This window comes from Eucalyptus grandis, chromosome 5 (assembly GCF_016545825.1).
Source record: "Eucalyptus grandis isolate ANBG69807.140 chromosome 5, ASM1654582v1, whole genome shotgun sequence".
In the NCBI taxonomy this organism is placed as follows: Eukaryota; Viridiplantae; Streptophyta; class Magnoliopsida; order Myrtales; family Myrtaceae; genus Eucalyptus; species Eucalyptus grandis.
Window position 1 is genome coordinate 34192565 of NC_052616.1, and position 26429 is coordinate 34218993.

The following is a 26429-nucleotide window of genomic DNA, read 5'->3' on the forward strand; positions in this document are numbered from 1 at the left end:
ATTACTGTCAGAGATACTGTGAAATTCATCTTCAACATGAATCCATTGTGGTCAGGAAGACTTAGGCAATTGGGAGCCCAACCAAACATTAGCAAGACGCTAGAAAATAGATGGCACAAGAGTTATGGACTTCAACCCCACACAACACAAAAAAATCCACTGGAAAAGCAAAAGAATTCTTAGGGAGACAGACCTCTTAGGATAGTGAAAACTGCAAAATGAAGAGTTGACTAATCACTATTAAAAGAAATAGTTTCCACTTCTCGTGCCATACATAAGGGTGCATTGATAACTGATCAATGTGCTAGACCACTGAGAATTTATTGTGTTCTTATGACCACCAATTTCTATCACTAGCATCTGCTCAACTTGGACAACACAAACAACATGAGAGTACTAATTTTGGCACCACAGATAAAGTAACCTCACTCAGTACTGTCGATTTGTCGGAGAGATCCAGCTAAATTGTGAGAGAACATTAGGTGAAGTCGAATTTCATCTAGAGATGAAGAAGCTTTTGTATCTCCTGGACCTAATGAAGAGAAGAGAGGCTCTAAGAATGTAATAGAGGAGAAGAGTTGATGGGATTTTTCAGAAAAAGGACCAACTTTCAATTTCAAATCAGAAAAGAGGAGGCAGGGAAGGTACCTTTTTTTTTTTTTTTTTTTTTTTGGGTGGGCTTCTTTTCTTTTACCAAGTGGTACTTACTTCTCTAGGGCGGGTTTCTTTTATTTTACCAAGCAGTAGTTCTCTCTAAATGCTGCAATTTCCATCTCTCTCGCATGGAAAGTAGCTATTTCCAAGGCTTTGAGTTCTCACTTAATTCAATTCTGCATAAGGGATATCTCACTTATGGATAGTTTTTTTTTTTTTTTCTGGTGGGATCAGAGCCATAAGCAAAATGATAATTATTAACATAAATCCCTGCATGGAGACAATGCATGGCAATGCCATCCAATGCAAGATTTCTTCCCAAGTCTCCAACATTCCACATGCCCAACTCACAGAGCTGAGAAATACTTGAACTCCTTTAGCCTCCTAGACTAAACTAAAGCTGATTAAAAAAGCCATGGATTCCACATGAATTCATTGTCTATTACATCATAAAAGCAAGCCCGTATTAACTAGTGCTCGTGTTAGCTGATCTACTCTCATCAATGCTTGACATAATGAGCAAATTCAGGATGCTTACAAGTTCATGACAGGAGAAATAACCTCAAGCCCTTGCTACCAATAATCCCCACAAGAGCAACTGCCACTCCTAAAGTGATGAAAGCAGCTAGAATCTCTCGCAACAATCTCACGATCAACAATTTTTGCAGTAAGTTTAATTGCAGAATGACAATCCCCACAAATGCAAAGATTCTTCATTACAGTTATCGTACTACACTCGACGGTAATAATCAATGCAAATGCAACATCAAGCCTTTCACTATGGTAAAATAATGACTCTTTCTTCTGTTTGTCTTCCACATCATGGAGAGAGAACCTCTTGTCTGGAACAAAACCCAATTCCTTCAACTTCATATTCAACCAATCCAGCTTCCAATATATGTTCTCACTCAAAAGGTGGGATTTATCCCTGGAAAGAAACAAATGCTTTTACCCCTTTATAGTAACCCAACTTCTACCTAGTTGCTTCACAATCCCTTTATCCCTCATAGTCACTCTTAATCGTGAGACATCACCCCATCTATTAGCAGAAGCATAGAAGTTGGACAGTAAAATATAAGTAGCACTACAACGTGGTTCGAGATCAAGAATATAGTTTGCAGCTCTTTCTGCCAAATCTAGGTTAGAATGCATCTTGCAAGAACTAAGCAAAGCAAACCACACTTGGAGTTAGTTTTAAGGGGCATGTTTCTCACAAAATCCTCTACTTCCTCTAGCTTTCCACATCGTCCTAGCACATCCACCATATATGCATAATGCTCATACTTCAATTCAATGGAAGTGATCTCACTAAAATATCTAAACAAGCATCTCCCCTTCTGTAACATCCCATAATGACAACAGGAAGAAAGTAGTCCCGTAAGTGTGATCTCATCTGGTTGTACCAGTCCACGTATCATTTGGCTAAACAACAACATAGCCCACATCCCTCGGCCATGTTGTGCAAACCCACAAATAGTGGCATTCCATGTGACGATGTTCTTCTCCCTAAGTGTTTTGAACACTACAACAACATCATCAACAGCTCAACACTTATTAGACATGACTACAAGAGAATTGCCAACAATTATATCACTTCCCAATTGCAGCTTTACAGCTGAAGCATGGACCTCCTTACCTCGATCTAGAGACTCTAAATTACGGCAAGAATTTAAAGTGCTTACAAATGAAGATTGATTAGGAAGAACAATTGTTCTCATCATGTCACTACAGACCTTCAGGCCATCTTCATGCCCACCATTCAAGCCATAACTAGTTAGAAGAGCCGTACATTTGACCATATTCCTATACACTGCTTCATAGAAGACTTGGGTTGCTTTCTCAATTCACTTGTAGTTAGCGTAGAATGTGATAAGAGAAGCACATACAAATACGATGAGGCAAAATCTTGAATTGAAAACGTGACCATGAATTTGCACACCAAGAGGAAAAGACAATGCATTTGGATAGGCACTCAATGCACATGTCAAAGTACTCGGATTAAATACAACACCAGACTTGAACATTCTCTCAAAAACAATTAAAGCCTCTTCACTCTTACCATTTTGATCAAGCCTGCCAATCATTGAAGTCCATGAAATCACAATTCGAGATGGCATTTGCTCAAACAATTTCACAGCATCGTCCACCCTTGCATTCTCACAATACCCATGAAGCATTGCATTCCACGCAGCTAGATCTCTTATGGGCATTTGCTTGAAAAATCTCTCTGCCGCTCAACCTGTCCAAATCGAAAGAACCCATCTATCATCGTTGTCCATGAAACGACACTTGGCTCGAGCATTTCATCGAAAAGCTCTTCCGCCGTTGTCAGATCCCCGCAGTCTAGGCAGCCTTTGATCATCGTGTTCCAGCAATTGCATCTCTCACGGGCATTTCGTAGAATAGTTTCAAGGCGTCATCAAGGCAGCCAATTCACACGCGACCCACAATCATCTTCGCGAACGAACGAACATCTAGGCATTAAAATATGTCCAGAACCTCTCGAGTTTCATCCGGGTTTTCGTTCCTAAGGTGTCCAGAGACTGCGGGAACGTCACGGGTCGCATGACTCGCACGTCTGAAGAAGCGCTTGGAGAGATGGGTGCAGGTTTCGGACGAACCGAGCCATGAAGAAGGGAATGAACGTGTGTAGGAGAGAATCGTTCCCACCAAGCTGCTTCATCAGTATCCACGGCTTCGGTCGGCAGCGGCGGTCCATCAACTCGGCTCGCCGGTCCCCGCCACCGTCAATTCGCTGTTCATCGCCTCCGTCAGCAGATGGCGGTCTTAAATTCACTAGAGCTCCGTGGCATCGGACGGAAGGTGATGGTCGGTCGCGATGCTGAAAGCGGCGTTTGTCAAGGCACCTCATATTTTCTCGGCGTCGGTGGAGTTCGAGAAGTTCGCCTATTGCGGAGAAAATGAGGATTTAGCAAAACAAAGAAAAGAAGATGAAAGAGAAGAGGACAAGAAGAAAGCAGAAAAAAATAAATTAGGGAGCTCACTTACATATGAATTGCTTCCTAAGAAAGTTTATGGATCATCCTTTTCTTCGTTGGTCAAATTGGAAGTCAACTTAGTCTTGATTCCCTTGCTTTGAGTGGGATTATGCCCATGCTTTCTCTTTGCCACTTCGTCTTTCTCAATTCTAATTTGATAATCTTGCAAGTCTTTCTCTAGATCTGTTCCAGTCGAACTATCTTTGGGCATAAACAAATTCTTAACTCCTGAATATGTCGATTCATGACTAATTTCGTAAAGCAAAGCTGGATCGATTGATGGATTATCTTGAAGCACAAATTTTACATCGCCCTCCAATTGCTTGTATATTATTCGAAATCCCCACTTTTTCAAGTATTTACCAGATACCGTAAGGCTAAATTGAACATGACTCCCATCAATTCGACCAAAATCGACTACTCCCCACAATTTTGGTGGTGTGAAAAACTGGAGCTGGATATGATCCACCTTCAAAGGTTCGAGGAGGAATGGACAAATTTCCGACATTTTTCCATTAACATGGGGAACAAAACGATATGACTCTGCACTTTTCTCCTCATAATTATCCTTATAGAGAGCGACGCAGAGAACAAATCCAAGAAATTTGCCATACAATTCTTTTGAAGCCATGAAAGAAATGGAATCCTTTTCAACAGGGAGAACCCACTCTGGCATCTCTCCTTGAGGTATTCCAAAAACTGAAACAAAGATAGATCATTAGAAAGTACCCACGTTTGTTAGTTACTACTCAAATAGAAAAATTCAATTTGAATTTAGTAAGTAATCCTTAAGAATTCCACTTGGAATTAGATCTCTATAAACGAGTAGAGATCCATTGATCCTTGCTTGCATTAACGTACAAGTCTTGTATGATAGAAATCATTCCCATAAAAGTACAGTAGCCAACTCCATTACATGCATACAATGCAAAATCACTTTATATTTGCTTGATTTTCTTAAGCCTCCAATTTTGCATTTTATGCTATTGCAATATCCAACAACGCACTAGATCTAGCATAGAATCCACATTGATATGCATGTGTGTGTGCATGTGTGCATGTTAGAGAGAGAACCTAACCTGATTAGGTGAGCTAATATCAGCAATGGTCAACCCTCTATGGACAAAATCATGAACTGAAGTTAAATCTCCATAATTTTGTAGAGATTTGCAATTATCCGTCCGAAGACCTCTCAAAAATGGCGGCAGCTCGGGAATCACCTGTAATTGATGGCAATTTATAGCTCGAATATAGGACAAATGATGACGTTTACTGATGGATGTAGGAAGGCTTGTAATTTTGTTCCTCAACAAATTTAATTCTGTCAAGAATGGAGAACATGAAAGATTCTCAAGAAAGTCTACTTCAGACAAATAACATCCCCAAAGGTCTAACCGCTGTAAACTTGAAAGTATGGTCTTCATGCATGGATCGACTAAATCCTCATACTTTGGAAACTCGACTAAATTTGTGCAAGAACTAATATGCAAGTTTTCAAGGTTTTGTAACTTATAAATGCTAGATGGCAGATGTTCCAAATCCTTGCAATCATGTATATGCATTTCCTCCAAAGAGACAAGATTTTCTATTGATGCAGGAAGTTCTTTAATAGCAGTCCCTCCTAACCTAAGCTGTTTTAGGCCTTTGAGTTCATGTGAAATATCAGGGAAGCTTTCAAATCTTGTGCAATCTTCAAGATTGAGATATTGGAGATTTTTTGACTTGAGCTCATTTGGAAAAACACTAAGTTCAGAGCACCCTCGAAAATCCAACACCTGTAGCTTTTCATGATATGCAATAGACTCATGGGCTTCCACCAAGTTTTTGCAATTCTGGAGATACAATTCCTCGAGATTTGGAGTACACGAGAGATCAAGCATGCAAACCAGCGACTGACATTGACTGAAATTAATGTACTTCAAATTTTGGAAGTCCTGCAAAAATAGCAAAATCGAGTTTGTTAAACATTTTGAAAGCAACACAAAAGGGTTGCTTGTATGATGACGTCGCTTCCTTACATTTAAACCATGGAATTCCTATTATGAGAATAGGTTGCTAATAAAGCATGTCCAGTATGTATCTTTCAAGATTATATATTAGGTCACCAATTGTAAATATTGAGTAATTTGTATATTTCATGTAGAGGAGATCTGCCATGGAATCCACAAATAGGCCCTATGCTGGTTGTTGTACATAGACAGGGGAGTCAAACTCATGAAATGATGGTGATTTAATATCAAATGTCATTCACATTGTCCATGGCTTTATAATTTTATTTTGATAATATCATACTTTATTTGCAGGGTTTAGTTAAATTGAGGTTATAAAATTGGCTACGCAACACATCGGGGAGATTGGGTTTGTTGGGGAAAGGATATGTCATAATTACATGTCCTCTATATTGACCGGGTGACTATGTCATTATTACATATGCTAAGGCCACAACACTCTTCATGTGGATGGAAGCAAGGAGCTTAGGTAGACCAAGCAAATCGGAACTTACTATCTAGGTTTCCGAGTGAAATTCTTAGCCTATTAATTAACTTTTCATTTTTTTTGTTGTAATTACATATTGTATTGAGAAATGAGTCAACACTTTCAAACTACTAGAAATATATTTGGCAAAGCTTGCCCGAAGTGGTGTCACATGGCACACGCACGACCAAGCTTTACATAGCAATTTAGTTTCCATCATCACTTTAGCAAAACAGAGATAACTCTTATCGTTTTACATTTTATATGTTATTTGAAAGAATTGAATAATATATAGGTACACGATATGAAAAAAAATTCACAAATAAAATTGTGTAATTATTTAAAAAATTAGAATTATTACCATTGAAAATCCCAAGTCTATATGTAGATTTACTCCAAATTACTTTTCATTTACAAAAATCCTAAACTAGTACCAATATGACATAGTTACCATAAACTAATTTTCCTCTAGCAAAAAAATCTCAAACTAGTATTCTTGACCCAAATCTACCCTCCATTAGTAGAAGAAACTTAGTTTGGAATAAAATTATGTCGTGTGTCGTGTGTCGTGTGTCGTGTGTCATGCATGTGGTAATCACAAAACTCAAGTACAATGTAATGTAGTGAACGTGCCCAATGTAACCCACATGACAAAACTATGCCATGTGTCATGCCATGTGACAATTATAGAAGCATGATGAAGTACCAGATGTCGAGTGTGGATGCAGGCCCCATGACAAAACAATTAATGTGTCATGCCATGTGATAATCACATAAACAAAGTGAAGTGCTAGGGGATGAGCATAGGAATGAAGACTATTTGTTTTGACTTTAACTATATATATTATAAATGAATGCATGATGTAAATATTATCACAATGTAATTACGTAAAAATTAGCGAATTTTGGAATTCTTTGAAATCATGCAAAGGCAATGAAACCAACTTTGAAAAACATTCGGAAGAAGATAAATATTTCATATACTCAATCAAATATCCAACTCTGACTTTCTATTAAGAAATTAGTGGTAATCCCTACTAGATTGCCTATATTGATTTAGGTGTGCACACATTATGGGAAACATCCCTAATAAATACTCTAGTGTGTCTACTTAGAAGTTCTGCTCCTTAAGAAATGACTGAAACAACTAACGATGACTTGTTTTATAGATTGAGCTAATTTTATTGATGCTGGACAAATCCCCATAATTTAGGTACGCGTATTAGGTAAGGCTCCATCACTTGATGACAATGTGACCTACCACTCGGCCAACTACTCTTTGGGTGTTTTTAATTCTATATACACGTCGACAAGTAGGTTGGTCATACTTTTGTTTCACTTTTATTCGATCGCTATACACTTTTTCTGTAAAATAAAAAGTTTATATGTAAAACAACCGACAACAAATTTCATTTTGAATTTCTTCACTAGGTAGATTTGACGTGATTTTGAAATTTATTTATGTCAATAGTTAGAGATATTAGGTTTAGAAAATATATAAACTTTATCTATACTATTATACAAGGCAAGATGATCTCCTACTTTAAAAGATTTCAATCTTTTTCTTTTATATTCCTTCCATCAATTATCCTCAATAAATTATTTTATAGTTATAATATCATGGACAAATACGTGAAATTGATTATTTTATTTTTTATGTCTCACATATTCATATGAGAAGTCAAACTTCTAACTATGCAAAGACCTTCATAAAAATATATATTTAGGAAATCTTTTTGTTGTGTATTTTATTAACAAAAATGTTTCCATTGAGTATTTTTAATAAACTTGTTCGCTTAATTTTTGAAATGCCAATTTTGCTGCACTTAAAAATATTTCTAACGTATGTAGTTAGCATCATCTTGAAAGAAAATAGAGAAATATTTTCTAAAACATGGGAATAATACTTGCTTTTGTGTACTAGTATCTATAATACACATATACGTACACAAATGAGGTAGATAAAAGGTCAATGTAGGTAAATGCTCACCTTGAATTGATTTGGCAGTACAAATATACTGCAATTGCTCATATCAAGTCCCACTAATTTCTTTCGACCAGAGGCAAATTTTGGAATCCAATGAGCACATTCAGCCCATCGAAACCATCTTAGCTCATTAGGAAGACAAATAGGACCTTGGAAAATATTGTGCACATTGCACAAAATGAGCAATCTCATCCTTCTCATTTTTGTCAAAGCATCTGGACCAATACATATCTTTGTCGGCTCAGGTGACTGCAACACTATGGCTTTTACAGCACAATTTCCCTATATAGACAAGACTATTTAGGTTATGCATGTTTAGTAATTAGAGTGAAAAAAAGATAAGGAGTTTGAGGGTATTTTGCAAGTCTTACCATGTTGCTTGACAAAACATCGACAACGTCATCATACAGCCATAGTCTACTTCGTCTCCCAAGATCATCGCTTTCTTGGATCACAATATCCATACCCATCAATTGAATCAAGTCATGCATTTGTATGTTCCCGGACTCAATTCTTATCAAAGACCTCTCCATGAGAATCTGTAATCCTATTATTGCTTTAAGATCGCAACTGTCGAGAACTTTCTTTACATACTCACTATCCCATCCCTTAAAGAAGCAAGCAATGTGGAGAAAGATTTCTTTCACTTTTGGCTCTAGTCCATCGTAACTTATTTTAAGCACATCATTGATGCCTTTCTTGGGAGCTGTAGAAATATCATCCAGTGCACTTTCCCATTCATATTCTCTTCTACCACGTAAGAAAGAACCTAGCACCTCGAGTGCTAAAGGAAGGCCTTTAGCGTGATTTAGAACACTATCCACTAGACTTGTCCTGATTTTAAAGTTGTGGTGCATCGAAAAAGCATGCTTACTAAATAGCTCACGAGCATCATTGTCATCCAACTCTCTAACTTCATACACATGATCTTGATCTATCCCGAGATAAGTTAGCAAATGGCTGTCTCTTGTAGTAATAATGATCCTACTCCCATTGCGAAACCACTTGCCTTCTCCTACTAAAGCATGTAACTGGTGCAAGTCATTTACATCATCAAGGATGAGGAAAACTTTTTTGTGACAAAGTCTTTCTTGTATTAGATTAATACCTCTATCCACATTGGACACTACTAATCTTTCTCTCAATGCTAATGTCTCAAAAAGTAATTTTTCTTGCAAAGCAATTAAATCCTTGCAATCTTTTGAAATTTCTCTAACATTTGCCAAAAAACATGAATTCTCAAATTGTCTGAAAATATCATTATAAACAGCTTTGGCTAAAGTCGTCTTTCCTATGCCTCCATGTCCCCACAACCCCACCATAAGAACATCATTAGACTTAAGGTTTAACATCCATTTCAACCTAACCACTCGAGATTCTATCCCAACCGGATGCATAGCAACATGCAAAAGTGTCCGGTTTAGATGAGTGGAGATTTCTGTCACAATTCTTTGTAGAAGCTCTGACTCATCTTTGGAGCAAACGAAAAAAGTTGTAGCACAGTTTCAGCAATTTGAATAAGCAAATAACAAGTAATTACTAACCAATAATGACAAAAATAGTGCATCACATTTTCACATAACCACAACCAAGATAAAAATGTATTCCCACCAAGTCAAATTAGAACTCAAACGAGCTCCACACCAATCGAAACAAGTTCAAGGTTCAAGTTTTAATCTTTTCATGTTCTTTTGATTTATATATGACAATTTTACTTAATTTTCTTGTCAAACTGTTATATATAGTAAAAAAAAAATTATTCAAGACTTCGAACGATGGTTGAGAGTTTGATTCGAAAATTATTAAAATATGTCGAAGCACGATGTCGTTGCCTTACATGGCATGTACACACTAATTATTCTGTATCAAGCATTGCAAACTTTCTCATTCCTTCCAATGGGATGAGGTAAGTGCGGTAACACATACGTAAGATCTTGTCCATTGATTAATCAAGTTTTAACATTTTATATTGTTCAAATAAGTCGGTAAAACTTTTAGGCGATGAAGTCCTATTGCAAATTTTTTTTCCGGGAAAAAGCCATGTGTCTATTCTATGGTTAGCTGGGATTTGAACAGGTGGGTGGTGATTTCTTTCGAACTCAAAATGCTGCCAAAAACGAGTTTTATGACTCGGTTGACCAAAATTGGAAATCTGTGGAATTCTATTTACTAAAATGAAACGTGAAGACCTAATTAACCCGCAGATAAGATGTCTACCACTTTTATTACACGTTGAGGGGGAGAACAAGGATCCATAGAAAAGACTTGGAGACCTTACATGGATGAATCATGGCTTAACAAAAGCCAAAGGTAGAATTCTGTTGTTTGATGCCCTATAATTGTTTTTTTTTTTTTTTTGTGCTGATAAATTTTAATAAATATTGGTAAGTGTCAAAAAATGTCAAGAAAAAAAGATCAGTGGTTTTTCCTCACATAACTTGTTAGTAACTTACAACATTTTTATTAAACCGCCAACTTTTTATTATAATGCTACTTACCAATTGTGTATTAACTTACCAAATTAGATTTGCATAACTTGCGGCATCAAATTTACTAACTTTCATATGGAATCACCAACATAAATTAAAGTAAATTACCAACATTTGTCGTGTTAAATAATCATCTACTAAGTTTGGGTTACCAACTTTCACTTGAGTGACTTGTTCTTCTAATTTACTAACTTTTATTATTGAGTCACCAACTTTGATTTGAGTTACTTGCCAACTACTTAAAAAAAAAAATGATAAGTGCATTAGAAGTTCTAAAACTTATCATGAAAATGCAATTAAGTCCTAAAACTTTCAAAATGTACAATTAAGTCATAAAACTTATCACAAAAATTCAATCAAGTCCTAAAACTTTCAAAATGTTCAATAAAGTCTTAAAACTTGTCTTGAAAGTGCAACCGAGTCCTAAAACTTTCAAAAAGTGCAATCAATGGAATGACTTAAATTGAACCATTTTAATAAGTTTTAAGACTTGATTGCATTTTTTAAAAGCTTAAAGACTGAATTGCACTTTGTGACAAGTTTTAGGACTTAATTGCACTTTTTAAAAGTTTTTGAACTTAATTGCATTTTCATGACAAATTTTAGGACTTCCAATGCACTTATCCCTTAAAAAAAAAACTACTAATCTTTATTAGAGTGATCAATTTTCTCTGATCAAGTAACCAACTAATTTTGGGTTATCTATTCCCATTTGAGTTACTTGCCAAGCTTAAGTTTCTTGCAATTATCAACTTTTCTTCGCTTTTTCCATTTTTTTCTCTATTTTAACTAAGTCTTAGATTTACCAACTCTTATATGAAATTACTAACTATAACTTAAGCCACTTAAGAATTTTTAGATATCACAAGATGAAGCATCTATAGGTATATATATATAATCATGTGAGTAGATCATTTATAAACAATATCACTAATTAATTGTAAATTTAGCTTCTTACACAAAATATGGATTCCACTCTACTTACCCATCTTTCAAATGCCAACCGGACAAGTTACTGGCATCGGAAAGAGCTTTCTCCCATCTCTTCAATGCCTTTGAATCCTTCCCTAACTTGGACTCATGCTCAACCATAGCTTTTGTACCTCTCTCTAGGTGTTCTTACTTCTCCAGGATCCACTTTATAGAACAAGGGAAAGACTGTGAGATCTCTTTCTTCCTTGCAGTCCATGATTTTTGCCACCTCTTCCAAACACCACCATGAGGAAGCGTAATTCTTGGAGAAAACAATGGTTGCAATATGCGATTCCTCGATTGCCTTCATAAGTGTCGGAGCTATTTGCTCTCCTTTCCTGAGCTCCTTGCTATCAACATAAGTGTAGAATCCATTGTGGTCAAGAGTTGTGTAGAGATGATTGAAAGCTATTTCAGACGTCCTCACCTCACGAAACTCAAGAACACATGGTAAATTCTTTCAGGTTTCAATGAAGAAGCCATTAGATGGTGGAGTTCAACAATTGGCTATGAGTATTAGCTCAAGATTTGGCAAAGTATTTTCAGGTTGTTCGTTCACCATTCAATCTTCTTGTTAATTTGTACTCATACCAAAGGACAGACATGCGCGAATTTTTTGGGTAGAACCAACAAAGAGTAATATTAGAACTTTGGAAAACAATGGTGCTTAAGGATGGACTAAGATATATAATAGCTGTGACCACATGGAATTATTTTCAGTGAATGTCGCATATGATGGCATTATTCGGATCGGCTTGTTGACAAAAAGTTCATTCTATTTGATGTTGGAGCTATTGTAAAATTATTGATAAACTTAACTAGTCAACAAACCATATGGCCGGCAAAAGTAGTGAGTATAATAGAAAGCTATGGTCCTAGTGGACTCAATTATAGCACGAAGTGGCAAACAACACTTTTACTTTTTTAAATTTCACGGCCAACGAGGGTTGCTGATGACCCTCACGGAACCTAAAGAAAGAAAGCAATATACAAAACAAAAATAAAAATTCAAAATATTCAAAATATTTAAAAATTGATCACGTTAGTGTCCGTGAAGCCACGTCAGACGATTAGTGTCCACATCGGATTTTCCAACGAAGTAAATCAGAATTAGCATCCAAGTGATCAATTTTACTTTGATGTGGCACTTAAGTAAGTGAAAAAAATTTGGCACTCAAGTAAGTGTTATACGAAAGTTTAGGCACTCCTATGTTTCTTACCCCTTGAAATGGCATTTCCAATGTCTGAGTAGTTGCTTTTTTTTCTTCCTGGTTAAATAATATTTGAATACATGATGAATCTAAGATATATAATTACATGCGCAATTAAGTATATCAGAAAATAATAATATTTTATTAACAATAGTAGAACTTCGGAAAATCTTAGCGCGATAGGTGTAAATACATGCACTTATTTTCACTTAAGACCACGTACCCCAGCGTTATTTGGATTGCCTTATTGAAACAAGTTTCTTTGTCTAATGTTGAATTTTTTGTTAGATTGTTGATGCACCTGAGCGGTCAACATAAGATAAACTTTTAATTAATTAGCAGCTTTGAGGGAATGACTTTCATATGTTTAGTCTTCTATTTTCTTTTTTTGGGTTAGACTTCATTTTTCTTTTCCTTAAATGGAAAATGAAGTTTTACCTTTCATTAGGTTAGCTTCAGTCATAAGCTAACTAGTAAGGCAAATTTTGACAACTTCCTAGAAATGGCGTTCCCGGCCTTTGAGTAATTATTTCCTCTTTGCTAGTTAATAATTTAATGCATAGTCACAACTCACAAGACATATAATTATATATGCAAAATATAAGTACATCATAGCTAAGTGATATGATATGCCTTCAATAAGATGTGAAGGTCTATCATCTTATTTAGTTTTATGTGCGCAGACTCTTATATGGCGAATTTGTGGGTGAAGGTCAATGTACCTCGATAATTGTGGACCAGACACCAATCAATCACTTGGACCAATTATTTGTCATTATGAAACGAAAGGTGCTATGAATCTGTCGTGGTACCATGTGCACGGACATCGTCGGTTTAATGGTTAGGGTATTTGGGTGTCCATGTCACGCCCCGATCCTCGAGCACGCATACATCCTTATCTTTTGGTCAATTTTATAATGCAATATCCCAGGACAATGTATTGCCGACCCTTTCATTTATTAAGCACATGCGGAAGTAGTTATAAATCCCTAGACAATAAAACAATGGGATAGAAAAGCAGGGCCATATTTTTCATATTGAAAATTATAACCAAACTTTTATACAAAACACAAACCAGAATACTTCACAACTTTTTACTCTATCTCTATTCACATCAAAATGGAGATCTCAAAAAGAAGATAGAATCTCAATCCATGGGCCGTACTCAAGGCCCTCTGGATTATCTTCTTCTTCCAAAATCCTTCTTCTCAAGTTTCACCTCCGAGTTCTCCTTCTCAGACTCCTCCTCATCAGCTCCTTATCGGGGTCCTGAAATGGTTTTTTTTCCCAAACTGGGATGAGACTACGTCTCAGCGAGTTCTACCCCACTAAGCCCGATTAGTAAACCATTATACTAAAGGCTGCCTAAACACGCAAAGGTCAGAAGACGTACCTTAGCATCAGATCCCACCTGCATGTTAGTACAATTCACAATAGGCACCCAAGTAATCATATCACAGATCGAAGCATCGATCAAATCGACCTAGTCGATTATATGCCAACAAGACCACTCACGGTCATTCCCAATCGGGCTCAATCAATTCACGACGTCAAATCACAATGATCAATCGGCCAGTCGATTACATGTCGATGGACCATTCTAGGTCAATTCGATTATTCCATCTCAATCATCAATTACGAACTACGATCCTCATATCACATCTTAAGCAAAGGTGGAAGACACGGTCCACCACTCGACAACATTCAATATTCATCGCTTACTGGTCCCACTCGACCACTTTTAATATTCACCGCTTTACGGTCCCACTCGACCACTTTCGATATTCAATGGCTTTACGGTCCCATTTGACCACTTTCAATATTCAATGGCTTTACGGTCCCACTCGACCACCTTCAATATTCAATGTCATTTTGAATCAGCGAGCCCACGTGCATTCTCCGAGGTAATGCATCAAATTACCGAGCCCACGTGTCCTTTTAGATGCCAAACTTAATCACCAAGCCACATGCATTCTCAAGGCGACATACTTCGTCACCGGAGCCATGTGCATTCTCGGAGGTGATATATCTAATCATCAAGCCCAGGAGCATTTCATGATGATTCATCCCATTTCTAAAGTAATTATCCACAATTAAATCAATTCGGTACAATTTAAAACTTAATTAAATAAACGGACTGCGCCACGGCGATCATCATGAGATTTCAGTCGTCGGCCATCTCAAACTTAATTTCCGAAAAATAAATAAATAATTAATTAATTTCGAAAATTATTATTTAATATTAAAAATTCCGTTTAGCTCAAAATAAGGTCCAATTAAATAAACGGACTTCACCGCGGTCATCAGCATAATTTTCGGTCACGGGCCATCCCAGGTTGAATTTTCAGGAAATAAATAAATAAATAAATAATTTCGAAAATTAAATAATTAATATTAAAATTCAATTTAGCTCAAAATAAAGTTCGATTAAATAAACAGACTTCACCACAGTCATCAGCATAATTTTCCGGTCACAGGCCATCTCCCTTGAATTTTCGGAAAATAAATAATTATTTAATTTAATTCCGAAAATTAATATTTAAATGCCCAAAAATCTCACTTAGCCCGAATCGCCAAATTAAAGCCCGATTAGGGGTCAGAAAATTCCCGAGATGCTTCCAATAAATAGTAGACACCGTCTACTTGTTAATTGCACAATCAATTTATCTAAATCGCATCACAATTGACTAATAATTGCTAATTAATTCTAATCTAACAATCTTAACATAATTAATTAAAACTAAACCAACATTAAGCATAATTAGCCAACTAATCCAGGATTAGTGAGATTACTCACCAAATCGCGCGCAAATCGGATCAATCCGACGGCGGCGACGCGAGGAACGATTGTTCCCAAAGCACGGCTCGGGTTCGGGGCCGGGAAACGGCCCAAAAGCGGGCCCGAAGATGCTGAAACCCACTCCGTGGGTCTGCTGGACGGAGCCGATCGGGGCTGCTCCGGCGGCTAGGGCGGCGAGGGGAAGCCGGCGGAGGGCGAGGGGGTCGCGGGGGTGGTCCGGCGGGGCTAGGCGGTGGCCGGAGGTGGCCGGACGGTGGCTGGTTGGTGCGGAACAGGGGCGAACAGCGGCTGGTTCGCGCGGCCTGGGCGTGCGCGGACGGCGGAACGGCGGCGAGCGCGCGGGTGCGGCGCGGGCGGCGGTCGCGGCGACGGAGCTGCAGCTTCTGGTCTTCCTCCGCTTCTGGTTCGCTCGAACGGAAGGGGGAAGGAAATGTCGAGGGAGAGAGATGAGAGAGAGGAGGGGAGATAAACATTGACTGGTCAAAGGGGAAAAAGAAAGAGAGAGAGAGAATGGGCGGTGGGGGCAATTCGCACGAGGGGGAGGGGAGAGGAGAGAGGAGAGAGAAAGAAAAGAAAGAGAGGGAGAGAGGAAAAAGAGAGAAAAAGAAAAGGGGGGAGAGAGAGAAAAAGAAAAATAAAATGCATACTTCCTTTATGCAAATTTTCCTTTCTCTTTCCTTTTCCTTTCTATTTTCTTTTGGTCTTCAATTTTTTTTTTTGATAATTTCTTTCTTGAAATTTCAGACTACGTCAATAAATTGACGAGCGATGAGATAATTCCTAAAAAAGGATTATGACATGCTTAAAATTCGATTCCCGAAATCGAGTTGATTTCGTGGTTAAAAATCGATCGGGCGTGATTTTAGTCCAATCCAACAAATTGAGTAGCTTTTAGGGATTTTATTGTAGATACATCCCTTAACGGCTTCACCCAATAGGTTAGTTAACTCGTGAGTGATCGGCTCGAGAGAAAAGGTATCAGAACACGTCGACGAAATGCCCATTTCACTTTATCGAAACGGGGTCGAATTTCAGGATGTCACAGTCCAACCCAATAATCTTTCTTTAATCAAAAGTCAATTTCTAATTAGCCTATTGAAGTGTGTCTATTTTATCAAAGTGCCGGTCATTTTCTCAAAAAGTGTGTCATCAACTTGAGATTGTCTTAGATGACCCATATGCACGGTAAGAGTGTGCACCAAATAGCCCTGGCCTGAACCGTCCATGAAAAAATCTGATCGGCCATCGGAGGAGATTTTTTTTATAAAGCCTGGTCAAATTAAATTGAAATTGAAAAAATATGAGGCCATTTAAGTATTATTAGTGTGGCTGCCATTTAAGTAATATTATTGGTTGTCTAACCCAATAATATTTCTTTAATCAAAATTCAATTTCTAATTAGCCTATTGAAGTGCGGCTTTTTTTATCAAAGTGCCCGCCATTTACTTAACAGTGTGTCATGAACTTGAGTTTGTCTCAGACGACCCGTGTGCATAATAAGTGTGCACCAAGTAGCCCTAGCCCTGAACATCCGTGAAAAAAAAACCAATCGGCCATCATAGATGAATTTTTTGAATAAAGCTTGGTCAAATTAAATTGAAATTGGAAAAATATGAGGCCATTTAAGTAATATTAGTGCGGCTGCCATTTAAGTAATATTATTGGGTGTCCAACCCAATAATCTTTCTTTAATCAAAATTCAATTTCCAATTAGCCTATTGAAGTGCAGCTATTTTATCAAAGTGCCCGCCATTTTCTCAAAAGTGTGTCATGAACTTGAGATTGTCTCAGACGACCCATGTGAATGGTAAGAGTGTGCACCAAATAGCCTTGGCGTCGACCGCCCATGAAAAAAATTAATTGGCCACCGAAGGAGAATTTTTTTTTGAATAAAATTGAAATTGAAAAAATATGAGGCCATTTAAGTAATATTAGTGTGGCTGCCGTTTAAGTAATATTATTGGGTGTCTAACCCAATCTTTCTTTAGTCAAAATTCAATTTCTAATTAGCCTATTGAAGTGCGGCTATCTTATCAAAGTGCTCGCCATTTTCTCAAAAGTGTGTCATGGACTTGAGTTTATCTCAGACGACCCATGTGCATGGTCAATGTGCACCAAATAGCCCTAGCCTCGACTGTTCATGAAAAAAATTGGTCCGCTATCGAAGGTGCATTTTTTGAATAAAGCTTGGTCAAATTAAATTGAAATTGAAAAAATATTAGGCCGTTTAAGTAATATTATTGGGTGTCCAATCCAATAATATTTCTTTAATCAAAAGTCAATTTCTTATTAGCTTATTGAAGTGCGGCTATTTTATCAAAGTGCCCGCTAATTTCTCAAAAGTGTGTCATGAACTTGAGTTTGTCTCAAAAGATCCATGTGCATGGTAAGTGTGCACCAAATAGCCTTGGTCCCAATTGTCCATTGAATAAACTGGTCGGCCACCGAAGGTGCATTTTTTAAGTAAAGCCCGGTTGAATTGGATAAAAATTGAAAAAATATGAGGCCATATAAGTAATATCAGTGATGATTTACCATATGTAATCAATTTAGTCTCAGACTTATGATTCACCAGAAATGACTTTATGACAACGGGGAGCAACGCAACATAATATCCGTAGCCTCAAACTTCCCAGCAGTATCACAATTCAAAATAATCAATTCAAGCACTTTTTATAATTTTATTAAATTAATGTTTCGTGTCACCCGAACATAAGATTTCAAGTGGGCATCATGTACGTGTTGATGTAGTTCCCTTTAATTACCTTACAATTTTAGTTCTTGACGTGGATTTACTAATCGAATTAAACCTTTTGACGTGCTTAATTAAGTCATAATAATAGTTTGTCAACTCAAAAGCTTCTCTTCAAACAGTCGGGACACGTTAATTAGAATGGATTTTGGAAGAGAAAAATAAGAAACACGTTAATGCGATCTTCTAGAATAGGAGATTGATTTAGTAGAGATCGACTGTAAGGGCTAGACTAAGGCTGTAATGATTTTGGTCTTTAACTAGCTACTGGGAGCAAGGGCGATGCCTTGATTTAATAATAAAGGAGGTTTCTTTCTCTCTCTTTGGAATTTGGTTAATTCGACCTGCACTCTTTTCCTTCGTGTTTCTTTTTTATTTAAAAGGTAACGTTGATAGAAATATAGGACGTGACGCTAGGAGCACAAAGCAAAAAACCACATGGAAAATGAAGCTTAGAAGATTATTCAGGCGCCAAAACCGCTTCATCCGTGCGTGGGCTTGCCTTGCGCGGTCGTAGGTAGGGGTGTGCAATTGGATCGGGTTTACCCAGTTCCCGGTCCGGCCCACCCGGAAAATAGGGTCAGGAACCGGTTCCAGTTAAAACCGGTCCAGGAACCGGTTCCCAAAACTCAGACTCTGTTTAAACCGGTCTGAGAACCAGTTCCGAGGGATTACCCACCCGGGAATCGGATCGACCGGACCGGTTTGGGAACCGGTTGGAGAACCGGTTTTACGCCATCCCAAAACACAAAACCCTAATTTTATTCTTACTTTCTATCTTTACCCGTAGACGCAGAGAACCAGAGACTTCCCTGAGCTCCTCTCCCAAAATCGCGAAGCCGACGCCGCCTCTACCGCTCTCATCGCACCCCTCGCACTCGCACCACCGCCACCATTCCCCTCCCGAAATCGCGAAGCTGCTGACCCCCGCTAAGCTTGCACCCGAGCGCCGACGCTGCCTCTGTTCGATCTCGCCGTTCCACCTACTGCTGTTGCCTCACCGACGCCCTTGACTCGCAGATCTCACCGTGCACTGTTTCCCGAGCTCCCCTGCTGCCGATCTATCGCCGCCCCCCCTTCGCGAAGTTGCCGCTGCCTCGCTGCTCTGCCCGAGCCCTGTTGCCGACATCTGCTAGTTCGCTCACCACCTCTGGGTGCCACCGCCGCTGCGACCAGGACGCCAAAAGCCGACGTTCTGCCGTGATTCCATCCTCGGCCGGTTCGTCCGAGCCCCCGCACCACCACCTCCCTCACGCTTGGGTCCTCGCTCGCCGACGCTCGACAGATATGCTCCAACACCCAACAGATCTACTCCAAGCCTACTCCTGAGTGACGCCCCTACCGCCAACAGCCCAGCTCCACCAAGCTGAGCACTCTGCCGCTTTGCTAGGCCGAGCACTCCGCCGCCGAGGTCGCCCTCAACTCCCTCTCCTCCCGTGGCCCTTCTCACTCCCTCGCCGCTCGTATCCTGGTGAGCTCCCTCGACCACCCCTGCTTCTTTCTTTCTTTCTTTCTTTTCTCATTTTTTTTTTGGTTTGGCGAAAACGCCACAGCTCGAGTTTCTATTTCTCGACTCCATCGCTTTGATAAGAGATTTCGAGGGATCGGGGCTTGTGATCGGTGGTCAATGCCGCGCATTTTAGCGGCTCGTTGCCATTGGGTTTCGCTATTGAGAGTAGCTGCGATCAGCTTATCTTTTGTTCCGTTCGATTGCTCTAGAATCTAGAACATAAAACTGGTATTGATTTGTGGATTCAATTTTCTCTTCGCTCGTGCGTTGCCATTAATTTTGCTTTCAGAATTAGGGATATGATGACTCGGAAAAGTTGGTTTTGGGTTCAGTGACTGATGATTGATGTTAGGATTGTTGTTTGGATTGTACAATGCTAACTTTTGGCTTTCATTTCTGGTGGTTTATGGCTTATTATAGCACATAATAATCTAGGTTTTGTGATGAAATTAGTGAACTTAGGACATAATACCTTTTCGATACAAAACAGGTTGGATTGTACTATGAAGAAGCATCGGCAGCTCTGAATGTGGCACCTTTGAACCAACATTTTGACAAGGGCTAAATATCCCACGTGCAGCTGAAGGCAGCTTTGTTCTATGCAAAAGCATGCTATATATATGGTTTAGAACTGCATGAGAAAGGAGATCGCTGAGGAGATTGCAAGGCTGAGTAGTGGGATTAGTACTTTATCAAAGGCCAAGAAATCTAGAGTCTAGATTGCTGTTGATGACGTTCATTTCCTGTCGATTGCCGCGATTTTAGCTGTGCTGTGTACGCTAGCTTCGATTTCCCTGCTAGTTGGTTCAGGCATGCGTAGGTCAAAATAAGAGTTGAAATCCAGTGATGTGCTTATGCTCATCGAGATTGTAAACGCTTTATTTTACATGAGTATTAAACGCTTTATTTTACATATGAGTTCCGTACATCAATTTTTGCAAAACAGGTTCCAATATAAACAGGGTTGACCCTGTTCAGGACCGGAAAAATAGGGTAGGTCGGGAACAGGTCCAATGCAAACATGGTCGGGTATGGGATCTAAAAAGAGAACCCGTTATAACGGGGTTGGGAAGGGGTCAGTCTAGACCCTACCCACCTGGACCCAATCACCCCTAGTCGTAGGGTCTTTTTCGATTTCTGGTGGGGTCGCTTGACCCGGTTAGGACCCTTTCCAGACCGGGCGTTAAAAACTCAGCAAATTAATCATTTGAAAGTGCAACTGAAAGCTCTATTTCGATTTTATTATACATTAATAACTGAAAATCCATATTAAATGCTTTAATTGGAGATGAAGGCTCTGATTTATGAGAGAGATAGATCAATAACAAAAAAATCGTGAATAAGTCCATAGCCAGTCAAATGCATTCTTGAATAAATGCATAATAACTTTGAAATTACACTCACTCATGCGGATACCGGAGTGCCAAACTTGGCACAATGCCGAAGGTTAGGATAGTGACACTTAAATGCCAAAATCAAAGAAAAAATGGATTACTTAAGTGGCCAAAATGCTAACATAGCAATTTTCCGACGAGGCAAGTGCAAAACGATAACATTTTGCATGCTGACATAGTTAGACAAGTGCAAAAACGATGTCGTTTTACTAGTGACATGGATAAATAATTAACATAAAAATTAATTAAATTAAATTTAACACTAAATTTATTTTTATTAAAAAAGAAGAGAGATAAATAATTAATATAAAATTAATTAAATTGAAAGATTTAAGTTTGAATGCTCTTGCATCATTAATTGTCCAAAACAACAACCAAAATGGTCAAATTGCAAAATATCATTTCTAGTTCACATAGCCTTCAATGTTTGAAATTCTCATAGCATAGACCGAGTTATAACACGAAATTTGCCAAGAAAATTTGTCATAGAATGAGTAACTAAAATCCCATAATGATATCTAAAATAGGCAACCAAAAGAATCAAATTTATGAAAAGCCCATAAACTGTGAATTATATGCACTATACTTGTAATTTCAATGAGAACATGCATCAAGTGAATTCTTAACCCATATAAAGCTGCTCTTTCATCGCACATATGAGGAATCCACTGATCTAATTCTTGTATAGAATTTACAATACCTAGCCTTGAATAAAAAAACACATCTGATTTAGCCAATAATCATTTTTGAATCGAGCAATATAAATAAAACCATAGGCATATGGAATTAAGAGAGAAACGGTGACCATAACCTATTTATGTAGAATATTTTGATAGACCCATTCGATACAAGTTATTAAAATATTGGTCTTCAATAGTCAGTCAACCTCGTTATTATCATAATCGAGATATGCAAAGCCCTATGTAATATGATCACATAATCATAATTGCGATATATAACGTTCTCATATATATATATATATATTATGCAATTAATGTCATCCCGCATATTCTAATAGATTATAGTCTAAAATTACCATTTTCCTGTTCGTGTTAGACTATGAGTTTTATAGACAAATATTTTGATCTTTTCAAATGTTTTAATAGATTCAGTACTAACTAGAAAGAACTCAAAATTAGACATTTTATAACCAGAAGAAAAAAGGGCTCTCGTGCAGGATTGAACAATACTGAAAGCACACTCAAGGAAGAAGTAATTGCCAATTACCTCTTGATCGAGCAGAACATTGAGTTTTTCATGTACTCTTGGAGCCACCACGTGTCCAATTAAATCATTGAGATTTTCCCACAATTTTATGCTAGGCAAAGTCAAGAATGATCACCACATTAACTAACCCTACAATATTATATATTCAAGTGGTACCATAAAGAGGCATAAATCCAATCAATGCATTCTTTGCTAGCAAATCCGTGCGAGTCACATGCAAATTATATACCACTTTTATCATCATTAGGGATCACGCATGATATTGTCCGAACTCTAGTGCTCAGACACATCAGTAGCACAACTAGAATTAACTCAAAGTTCATAAAAGCTTAAAAAAGAATAAAACAATAAGCATATTAAAAAATATGTTGACAACAAAAATTAGCATTAGAATATGCCCACGTAGGGTTATGCCGTAAATTATCTTAACAATCTAAAAAATTAACGTCGAAGCACAAAATGAACTTATGAGTGTAGGTGTGATCCTTAGTGAACACATGATCATCTGAGCAAAAACTGATCTAGAAAAGAATTGAGCCTCTTCTCTTAGGCCCCTTGAGGAAATTATGTGATTGGAAAAGCGGGAAATGGCCCCTTAAAGCTTAATGTTAGATGTTTAACTACATCCTCTTATCACACAATAGAATTCTAATCATCGCTAGTAATGTTAACACAAGTCTCTATACTAAAAAGGCTATTTGAACATACAATGATCACGAAATGTTTTAATATCTTGGGACAAAATAATTTACTATTTCTGATACCACACATAAACAAGAGAATATTTTATTATGCTGGAATCAGCACCAATGATGTTATGTCTAGATTTGTGCTTTACATGTAAAATACAAAGTGTCATGTCCCGAACCTCGAGCACGTGCCCATCCCTCAGCGGTCGATAAAATTTGCGACGTCCCAAGACATGTTGCCGATCCATTCGATTAATGCACATGCGGAAATGAATTAACTAATCCCCTAACAAAAATAGACCTGAGATAGAAAAGCAGAGGATAACAAATTTCAAATCAAACACATTATTAAAAACCACAATCTGGTTTACAAATAGAGGTCAACTCTAGGGTCTAAGTACAAGAGGTCTATCTCAAAAAGAACTTCTGAGCCACCCATGCTCTTGACCTTTCCGCCTCCAGTTCCAGGTTCTTCACACTAGGGACCTAAAAAGTTAAGCCCACGACGGGGTGAGACAATGTCTCAGCAAGTTCACCCTCTAAACCCCGACTAGGAAGGAAATATGATTAGAGGCCGTCTATGCACACAATACAAAAGGCTTACCTCGCCTCAGTTCCCTCTTTTATCATTTCCACACTGCAAAAAACACAAGATATGTCTATATGACTATCTTGTGAAGCCTTCATTGAAAAAGTAACCTTTGTAATCTATGAACCATGTGAGAGGGAATAAAGACATTGCACAGCCATATATGTATGCTATGTTATAAACATCCAATGCAAGCTAGCAAGTGATGAATCTGAAGAAAGCTTTATTGCAAATCAGATCACAACGTGACACGACTCTAAAGAATGATGAGTTTAGATCTCTTGGATATCTATCATATTCACATGTAAACAAATGATAGAGCTCTGTTTTACCCAACATATGACAACATACTTTCTAGTAGTAAAAAAATCGCAACATTCTTGACCAGATGTCAAAAGAGTCAGTTCTTCAACATTTATACCTCTAACCTTGAAAGAGAACTAGTTCTTCAAATAAGGCCAGAATGAAGTCATGCTTTCTAAACATAACGGCAAGATAAAAAGTAACTTAAGGGCGAGGAGAGTCAGCGTTCCGTTGACCAAGAAAAACAGGAGGAGAAAAAATGTAACACATTTTATGTAGACATTTTGGGAGACAACTCTCCAGTCTTGACATAATGTGCAAGTTTAAGGAGACCAAAGAACATGAATAGTCCAACAAAAAACCATAATCTTTTCTCTTAAAGCACACATAGCTTCAAATGAAATGCCAAGTGTAACTTACATTTGTGAAAAGTGTTAAACTTGGTAAGCACAACCCGAAACCTACAACAAGCAAACTAACTTCAAGTAAGCATCGTCATGAATATAAATTAAAATGCACTCTAAGATCCAGCTTTCATCATTAGAAAAAAGGAATCCTAAAAGGAAGTGCCACCATGTTCTTTGTCGAGATACTTGTGAAATTCATCTTCAACATAAATCCATTGTGGTCGAGTAAGACTCAGGCAATTGGGAGCCTGAGCCAAATAATAGGAAGACGTGAGAAAATAGATGGCACAAGAGTTATGGACTTCAACCCCACACAACACAAAAAAATCCACCAGAAAAGCAAAAGAACTCTTATGGAGACAGACCTCTTAGGATACCGAAAACCGCAAAATGAAGAGTTGACTAATCACTATTAAAAGAAATAGTTTCCACTTCTTGTGCAATACATAAGCATAAATCAATAACTGATCAATTGTGCTAGAACACTGAGATATTATTGTGTTCTTATGACTACCAATTGGACAACACATAAAACATGAGAATACTAATTTTGGCACCACAAATAAAGTAATCTCACTCAAGATCTGTCGATTTGTTGAAGAGATCCAGCAAAACCGTAAGAGAACATTAGGTGAAGTCGAATTTCATCCAAAGATGAAGAAGCTTTTGTTGCATCTCATGGACCTGATGAAGAGACAGAAAGGCTCTAAGAATGCAATAGAGGACAAGAATTGATGGGACTTTTCAAGAAAAGGACCAACTTTCAATTCCGAATCACAAAAAAGGAGGCAGGGAAGGTACCTTTCTTTTGTGGTGGGGGGGGGCTTCTTTTCTTTTACCAAGCGGTACTTACTTCTCTAAGGCAGGTTTCTTTTATTTTACCAAGCAGTACTTCCTTCTCTCTAAATGCCACAATTTCTACCTCTCTCTGCGAGAGAGATGGAAAGTAGCTATTTCCAAGGCTCTGGGTTCTCACTTAATTTAATTCTGCATAAGGGATATCTTACTTGTGAATAGCTTCCTTTTTTATGGTGGGATCAAAGCCATAAGGAAAGTGATAATACTCAATTCTCAACAAAAATCCCTGCATGGAGCTAGTGGATGGCAATGCAATCCAATGCAAGATTTCCTCCCAAGTCTCCAACTTTCCACATGCCCAACTCATACAGCTGAGAAATACTTGAACTCCCTTGGCCTCCTAGACAAAACCAAAGTTGAAGCCATGGATTCCGCATGAATTCATTGTCTATTACATCATAAAAGCAAGCCCATATTAAATAGTACTTGTGTTAGCTAATCCACTCTCATCAATGCTTAACATAATGAGCAAATTCAGGATCTTTACAGGTTCATGACAAGAGAAATAAACTGATGCCCTCACTACCAATAATCCCCACAAAAGCATATGCCACTCCTGAAGTGATGAAAGCAGCTGGAATCTCTCACAACAATCTCACGATAAAAAATCTTTGCAATCAGTTTAATTGCAGAATGACAATCCCCACAAATGTGAAGATTCTTCATTACAGTTATCGTACTACCCTCGACAGTAGTAATCAATGCAAAAGCAATAGCAAGCCTTTCACTATGGTAAAATAATGACTCTTCCTTCTGCTCATCTTCCACATCATGGAGAGAGAACCTCTTATCTGGAAAATAACCCAATTCCTTCAACTTCATATTCAACCTATCACGCCCCGAACCCCGGGCGCGCGCACATCCCACTACGGTCAATCAAATGCGACATTCCTAGGTAGTGTCACTGACCCCATTCATTTATTATTGCGCAAGCGGAACATATTATAAAACCCCTGACAATGAAATACAGGATAGAAGAGCAGGAAGCAAAACCACAACATAACACTTTCATAATTCAACAAAATTACAAATAGAAGCCTACATCCAAAAGTCTACAAAAGACCGGCTCTTAAAAAGAAACTATCCTACAACATACAAGTCGGACACATTCTC

General features: G+C 38.0%; 1 pseudogene; it reads right to left on the reverse strand.

The window, feature by feature from the left end:
• Nucleotides 1–1790: 1790 nt before the first annotated feature.
• On the reverse strand, nt 1791–3087 carry LOC120293854 (annotated as a pseudogene).
• Between the last annotated feature and the right edge of the window lie 23342 nt (nt 3088–26429).